The following is an 8,755-nucleotide window of genomic DNA, read 5'->3' as shown; positions in this document are numbered from 1 at the left end:
ATTGAAAAATTTATTTTTCTGTTACTTAATTATAAACTTTTTAGAAATTGGAAATTGGAAAATTCAGCTTTGCTAGGCTGTGGACGAGAAAAATTTCGAGAAAACCGGCTCCAAAGCTTGCACGCTAATCAAGAGGTGAGCATTGTCACCCAATTACAAACCATGACATATTTCGCTAAGAGGGAAATTTGGCTCATAAGTGAAAACAAATCATTGACAAAAATTTCATTTTGTATTGACAGGATAGAGTATGAAATCTCAGTGGAATAATCACGTTTATAAAAAGAGTCGTGGATTAAAGTGGGATATATTGATGCAAAAAGACGTGGAAAAATAAATAGCCACATTATAATTGTATCGTAAAATATTTTACCTTTTGCATTGCAGAAATCTTTGGCGTTTTTAATTTTTCCTTTCAAATTCTCCTTCTGCCTATCAACTTCGTACAGCTTCTGTATACTTATTATTGAACTCTGTTTGTAGCAGAGTTCATCTTGGATGAACTTGGATGGTTTCTCGGTATTTGTCTGCCTCCAAGCAACGTGATGGTTTAAATGGTGTATTGCATAGATAGCGTCCAGTGTGTTGCGGTCGAAGCATGATTTGTAGCCTTCATAAAAGTAATCTCCTGCATGATACCCAATCGCGAATAAGTCAGCTTTATTTTTATTTCCACACGCCTTTATTCCAAGCAATTCCACTGAATGTTTGAGAGCACCCGAGCATTGTAATTCATCAAAGTGGTAGATTTTTCCTTCATCGTCCTTAAAAATAATTTTTAATGAAAATATAAAATAATAATTCGTTCAGAGTGTTGTTTGATTTATTATAATAAAATGAAATTAAATGCATCTTTCTTAGTGAAAAATTGAAATTTTTTCTTATCAAAGTGAATTTTGATTCTGCAAAAGCCTGGAAAATCCTTGCTACCAGTGCATGAACTCATCCTTTAGGATTCAGTTTGAAGCCAAAATCGACCTTAGTAACCCTGTATTTTTTTAAAAAAAAAAAGTGACTACATAGTTAGCATGCTTTTCAAATGGTGCGAGGATTCTCCTTTCTTGGAATCTGATTTCATTTCACAGCAAAGAGTTTCCCTAAAAGGTTTCATACTCTGTAGGGCAGATCTCGATGAGATGAATCGAAATCTGCCACGAAAATGTGGCCATGCAAGCACTAAATTCCCTAAATTCAGGGTTGCAAAAAACCGCATTTAAAAAAAATCAGTTCAGGGGTAAAAAATGCGTGTTTTTTCAATTTTTACCAGTTTCTTGCAGGCAATGTTTTCACCTTATTTTTAAATCATTTACTAATTATTAGTAAATATAGCCTCAACTTAAAAATCTGCCAGAGAAAATGTTTTGGAGAAATTGAGGCAGCAAAATGGCAATTGAAAAGAAAATGTCTGCACAGTGGAGGAAATTTTGAGCACCCTGACCAAAATTTTAGATTTTTACAAAAGAAAAATGGAATAAATTCATTTCTTGCAATTTTTGCTCAAGAGAAATTGGTAAAAATTGCGACAAACCAAGGAAGCTGCATTTAATTAAAAGTGAAAAGAAATATTAAGTTAAGTACCTTATACTGCTTGTTTTTTAAGCACGAGAGGGTTAATTCTGACTTTTTTTTGTTCTTCAGCAGTCTGCTTCCTGGACAAGAAAATAAAACTAATCTACCTTGAGGTATTTTCACATTGTCTTTGCTGGTTGGGAGCCAGATTTTCTTCGCAATCGGGTCAACGTACAGTGGCTGATTTTCGGGGAGCTCTTGCAAGCTCCAATTGCAAGATCCTCTTGAATTATATTCCGTTCGCATTAAAAAGCTCAAAAGTGCACCGACGAAGCTCACGCACATTAGTCTTGCTAGACACCGAACACTTATTACCGAATTCTGTTGAGCCTCATGATTTTGTTTCGCCATTTCAAATCCGTTTGAGCTTATTGAGTCTTTTGTGTGCCCAAAATGAGAGTTCAAAGGAATTTGCGACTTGGGGAAGGGAATGACTAAGAGGGAAAAATATTCTATTAAATGAAAGGTATGTCGTGCCAGGGAAACCTTCTTGTCAAGTAAATAATAAAGAAAAAATTTGTACACTAAAGAACGTGATTTCGTCTCCGAAATTGCTGATTTATACTTTTATATTTTAGAACCATGGCTTATTGCTTCTTAAATATGATTTTTTTCGGGCTAAGCATTTGTGTTTGACAAACAAATAGGTCGTTCCAAAAATGAACCTAATTATTTTAATTAATTTGGCAAGCAAATAGACATTCTGTGACGCAACTCTGTTCCGGTACCAAGGACTGTCTTTTTTATCTGAAGCCATGTGAATCTATGAAGTATTTTGCTTACTGCCAATAATTTAGTCATATTGTATGGTTTTGTCAATTAATTCGAAATTACTGGGAATCAAATTTTAAAATTACACCTTTGATTTTAAATATGACTGCCTATGCACGCAACAAATAATGCTCGTAAATAAAAGATTATTCCAATTGACTCTTCAGGGTGGAAAAGTTGTGATCAAAAGTTGGGATTAAACTCAAAAAATGACTAACCCTCGATACACTTATTGTAATTTTCTTTTGTTGAAACAGTTTCTTGATGAATTAACACAGTAATTTTATTTAATACATTTGTGTTACATATTTATATATGCCAAGCAAAATATTGTATTTTTACCGAAAGTTAACATATGATTAGTTGGATGTATCCACTTTTGATTCTGGCTGAGAGAACGCCAAATTTAAATTTCCTGGTCCAAAAATAGGGGTTTCTTAAATCAATATTACGTCACCCCAGTTAATTTTTGTTAAATTATCGGTGCTTCACTACTTCATGATGCATGCTAGAAATATGTTTAAAAAAAGGAAATTTGCAGTCGAGTACGTTGAGGCTGGCCCACTTCAGTATTTTATTTCTTTACTTTCAATAATTTTTATTTTATTACGCTCTTGTAATATTTTGGGATGAAACTAAATGTACTGGTATTTAATCGAATATTTTTGCAACGAATAAGTAAACTTAAAATGAACAGTATATATTTATAATTATAAAACTATTATAGAACAACGAATTTAGCCACATACCACTGCGAGCACGTGACAAACAGAAAGTTTAACCTTACATACTGGAAACCTTGACAGTGGCAGTGTGATTTTGACGTGGTTTCAAAAGGTTTTGAGGCCAAATGATTATTTCATGTGTGGCTAAAAAGTTTTAAAATTGCGTGATTCGTGTTTATTTAAGGTTGAAAAGAGTACACAAATCAGTCGGACCGGAAATAAAATTGGCACTTGTCCGTCTTAAATTTCCAATAACAATTAGCTGTATATAGTTATTAAAATTGATTTAACAAAGGCTATGTACTAACATATGTGTAAACAACAAGGAACGGAAGGACAAAGATAAAAATAAAATATAAAATTGAAAAATAATATCACAGCTGTGCCAAGAGCGCTCTTTTGAACTAGAGCCACAATCTGTCAAAGCAACAAATTTTTGTCCAGGGATCAATGGATTTTAATGAATTTTTTGCGTTAAATTTGCCCTATTGACCGACAAAAAAGTTGAGAAAACTTCGACTTTCCAATTTTTGCGGGTTTTGCGGGCGTTCAAATGTCAAAATCTGGGAATTTTGAGTACTTCATAACTTTGCTCAGGGTGGTCCTGGAACAAAAATTAAAAAAAAAACGTAAATTCGTCTCAACAACGCAAACAATTTTTACATGATCTCAAAGTGTTTAGGTCAAAGGTCAAGGTCATAAAATTAATTTTTTTATTTGAAACTCAAATTTGAAAATGAATTTATTGAAAGTTTTTTTTCATAACCATTTTGTAGAGCACAAAAAATTGAGTAAAAAACGTTAAAATTTGGAATTGTGTTTTCCTCATTTTTTTTTTTTTAATAAATAATGACAACTTCGAAAACCTTTGTTTTTCGAGGTTGGTAAAAAACGATGATTGCCCAAATCTCGACTTCTAATCATCCGAATTTCAAAAACCGAATACCGTTAGACTCCTCTCGACGTCCCCAAGTGCACAAAATGGGTATAAGGGCCACCAACCCCCAACCCCCTTTTAACCCCCTCAATAACGTAAAATTTAGAATTTTTGGAATTTTTCGTCCGTTTGAATACCTTTGCACGAAGTTAAAGAGTAATAGTCTTCTTCAAACCAATTTAGTTACTTAGTTCACTCAAAGACGAGTCAAACGGAACTTATTTTTTGTAAATAGAACCACCTCAACCTGAGATTCTGCTGCACGAAGTTTTTTTTTATCGAGACGGACGCAATAAAATGCTTGAGATGAGCACCAAATCTCGAATTCTTCACTAAAAATCTCGTCACAATTATAAAATCAAATAATCGCACCACTCAACTTGCCCTGGCATCCCTTTCGGGATTAAAGGGTGCAATCCCTTTCAACCCCTAATACACACCCCATCCCAAAGCGTGTTTATTTTTGTATTCATTTTGCGCGGAAAAGTGTAATTATCCATTTCCGAGACACAGACAACAGAAATGAAGACCCGAAATATCCATATTTGGCTTCTAGCTTCCCAGAATCATCAACCCATTTAGTGCAGAATTCGAGATTTGGTGCTCATCAAGCATTTTATTGCATTTAGTCTCGATAAAAAAAATTTGTGCACCCAAATCTCAGGTTGAGGTGGTCCTATTTACAAAAAAAAAGGTAGCCGCCGGGCCCCGATTGCTGCACCAAAAGATGCCCCTCGGTGGGGCGAGTTTGGGCATGTGCGGTTTTGCAAAATTCGACAATCCTGAGAGAAACCGCGCGACTTTGAAGTTGCGAATTTCGCAAGAGCCAAAATCTTTTTTAATCATTCGAAAAATTATACTGTATAATGTAAGTTGGCTCGATTTATTGCAAATTTTGTTCGACGCTTAAATTAATAGCATTGTTGAACGCCACGCTTTGCGTGCACACTTTTATACACTAGTGCGTGGTAATGAATATTTCACTTTTCCTGGTGGTTATGTTGCTTTAGAAACCCTCCCTACGAGAGGAAGAGCGAAAATTATTGTTAATTCGACACGAGATTGACGGAATATAAGGAAAGGAATAAAAATATAAACACGCACCCAATATTATTAAAAAAGTAAGTATCATCGATTAACGATGAGAATTAATAATTATAAGATAATTATCATATCAGAGTTACGCCCTTTTCACTCATTATACGCCAGTACGCAGGCGCTGCCTTATAGGCCGCCCCTTGTTGACTACCTCACCTTGTCTTCTCACTTATGAAATCTGTCAGTGTAATTTCAAAACTCAAAACGCGTCTTGTTACTTTACTAGTAGAGTAGCAGACTGATGGTATCCCTGGCACAAACTGACTTCTTGCTTGTGATCTCCACAAAAAGGTATAGTTGACTTGTTTCCTAAATCATCCCAGTAAATCTAATAAGTGACTGCCCACCCCTTCAGGACCTATAAAATATAAAGCTGATTCTAATTGTGAGCGTGAGCCCCAGACACCATGGAAAAGAGTAATATAATAATTATCATAATTATAAAGCTTTTACATCCGCAAAATCAAAAAGACAGTCATAATATAATTATAGAAATATGATAATATATCAAAAGAAGCGCGGTGTTATAGGGACCCGGGTTTCAGCATTCGTGCTAGTGCAGTGCGCGCCCTTCCCGGTCCTCGGACAGGGATAAAATGGGAAAAAAATTAAAAGCTTTAAAAAGTTATTTTTATATTTTTTTTTGTGGTACATTATTAGGCATGTTGCCATAAGTTTTTTTTTATTTTTAATATTTCAGAAGCTCTCATATATGGACGTTGAAATTTGTATCAAGGAGCAGGTTCCCGAGGATGAAAAGCAGGTCTCTGAGGATGATGAGAAGGCATGTGAATGATTTAATGTTGCCAGACTTAGATGAGCTATTTTTACCATGTTTCGGCTCCAAAAATTTGCAAAACCTTTACCCTGTTTTCAGTTTGCCATGGATAAAGAGTGGTCTCGGTTTTTGATGTGCCACGAAGTGATCATGTGTGCAGAGCTTGCCTTGCTAAAAGACAGTAAATATTTTTAGGCGCATTATACATATGCAAACATTAATTGCAACCATTTTTAACAGTGACGAATCACGCATATGATGATTTTGAGGAAGCCTTCATTGATAGAAGATACATTTATTGGGTCGTGCTGTTCCTGTTGACGTGCTGCAGGACATTATTCATTCCATATCCGATATGCTGGATTTACTTGTATCTGCCGTCAACTTCTTGCCTACCGACAATTCTGATACTATTGATCTTCAGCCCTGTGCTCTCGTTGTTTACCGACTTCTTCATTCTCGACACCGATTATTTGGAATTGATGCTGCAAGCCAGTCAGTTTTATTTTTTAAGCTTTTGCTTTTCCTAAATAATTGTGGTAGACATAGGATACGAGAGTTAACTTGGAGCCAAATAGTTACTTTGCTTTTGCAAAAGGCGTCTAGGATCCAAATACATTTGTCTTATGCTGTGTCTATCATCCTGCTATTACCTCAATGAATTTATATCCTATATATAGTTACTAGATTGTTGTCAACAAAGTGTTTTGATTAAAGACTGTCTTTGACGAAGTTTCTGAGCAAACCAATCGATTCTTAAGGAGCGAATTAGGTAAAATGGATATATTTCCGACCAAAAAGTCCAGCGCGACGAGCGTAGCACAATAGTTCAACTTTTTACCACAAAATCAATATGAACCTATATGCGAGAACTGCGCATGCGTCAGCGCTGGTACACGCCAACCACCGGCTGCCAGCGGCTAACGTGACGCCTCTCCTCGGCCACACCAGCTCTGACGCATGCGCAGTTCTCGCATATAGGTTCATATTGTTTTGGCGGTAAAAAGTTCTACTACTGTGCTACGCACGAATCGCTGGACTTTTTGGTCGGACAAAAAATATCCACTTCACCTAATTTGACCCTCATAAATCGATTGGTGTGCTTTCTACGCCATTTTGTATTTAAAAAGAACTTCTATTGAGACAGATTGAAGAGAAAAACTATACTTGCTACTCTGGAATAAAATTATTGGCGATTAAACTAGCGTTTTTCAAACTTCAAAGACTGACAAAAGTTCACTTTAGGGGACCTTAATACCTGCATAAAAATAATATTAAAAATTTAAATCATATTTATAATCATAAAAATTCAAATTTTTCAACGGGCATAATTAATGTAAGCATTTCCCAACCATGTAAAATTTCTCAAAACATGCTATGCAACGGTGCAATTTTAGTTTATATAACGCATGCCTATTTGTAGGGTATTGTACTAATAAGGTATCTTGAAATTTTCCAGCGACTGTTCTGCAATGCGTCTCCCTAATTGCAATGTGTTGGAATATTTTACTACGATTGAGAGGTTTCATTCAAGAATTTCGTGCAGGAACAAGCAAGAGCTGCTCTTCAAACGTTTAATGTTGTGTACCTGTTATTTCTGTTTTATTATGTATGGTAAAAAACTAAACCATAATATAATTTTTTAAAAGAATACATCAATTTCAATGTTTTTAGCAATTGAATCATGCTCATTAAATTCTTGGATATATTGTAAATAATAATTGATTGAATAAATAAATAAAGTAAATCTTCGCTAAATATTGTTAAAAATAACGAATTAAAATATTTTCTAATATCTTTTGAAATTAACCCGATAAATTATAATGGTCTACATTAATAGGTCTACTTACTGAATTAGTAAAACCTAAACAAATTTTTATTTTTCTATTGGAAATGTAAATTTTGAAATGCGAAATATTCAATTGATTTGTGTAGAGTGGTAGCAATCGTATATCAAACCTGTACTACCTTTCACTACTTTTCCAGCCTATAGAAATCACGACACACTATAATGTGTCGTGATTTCTATAGATTTACTTTTTTATTGCTTTTAGAAAATGGTATTCTTTTCGATAGTATTTTTTAAATCTTCTAGCTAGAAGGACAACCAGGTTGTTAAAAGAAAATGGCGAATATTCCGCTAATTGGTAATAGTCAGTTGTTTTTGGTTTAAACGTTATTTTAATCGGTTTCATAATTTATTATCAGTAACATGGTAGTTCATTGACATCTACGCTAAAATTTAGAAAAAATCATTCCATCGATAAAAAAAATTCTCAGACCAAATTTAGAACCAACTTTAAAGTCCCAATTATCAATGCACGTGATTTGTGTTTATTTGGGGTTTAAGAGTACGTAAAGCAGTCGGACAGAAATATTAGTTGTTCGTTATAAATTTTATTTTATGTATATATAGTTAATTATATTAAAATTGATTTAACAAAGGCTAGTACCATAGGTAAACAACTTGGAATGGACTGGCAAAGATGAGAATGAAAATATTATAATTGAAAAAGAAGAAGCGTTATTTTGTACTAAACGGCAGTTGTTTCGGCCCCGCATGTCTTGAATTAGTTTCAAAAATTGAATTAGCAGATCCCCCAAAAGAAAATTCATATAATATTGCAGTGTATTAGTTTCACAGAATTCTGAATGAGCGATCGTTGAAAACGTCCACCGGAAATAATCTCAGTGCAAACAAACAGAAACACACGGGCAATGAAAATCTTGACAACTATATTAATATAAATTACTCATTATGGTTATTTTTTTAATTTTTGAAGTTAAAAAACCAATACTTATTTTTTTATTTAATAATTTGACGTGTCTTATCGGTTCGTTAATCTAACAGTAGCATCATCCTAATTGTTTCCGGTC

The sequence above is a fragment of the Cloeon dipterum genome, chromosome X, assembly GCF_949628265.1.
Source record: "Cloeon dipterum chromosome X, ieCloDipt1.1, whole genome shotgun sequence".
NCBI classification, from domain to species: Eukaryota; Metazoa; Arthropoda; class Insecta; order Ephemeroptera; family Baetidae; genus Cloeon; species Cloeon dipterum.
Note: the sequence above shows the minus strand (reverse complement) of the source record.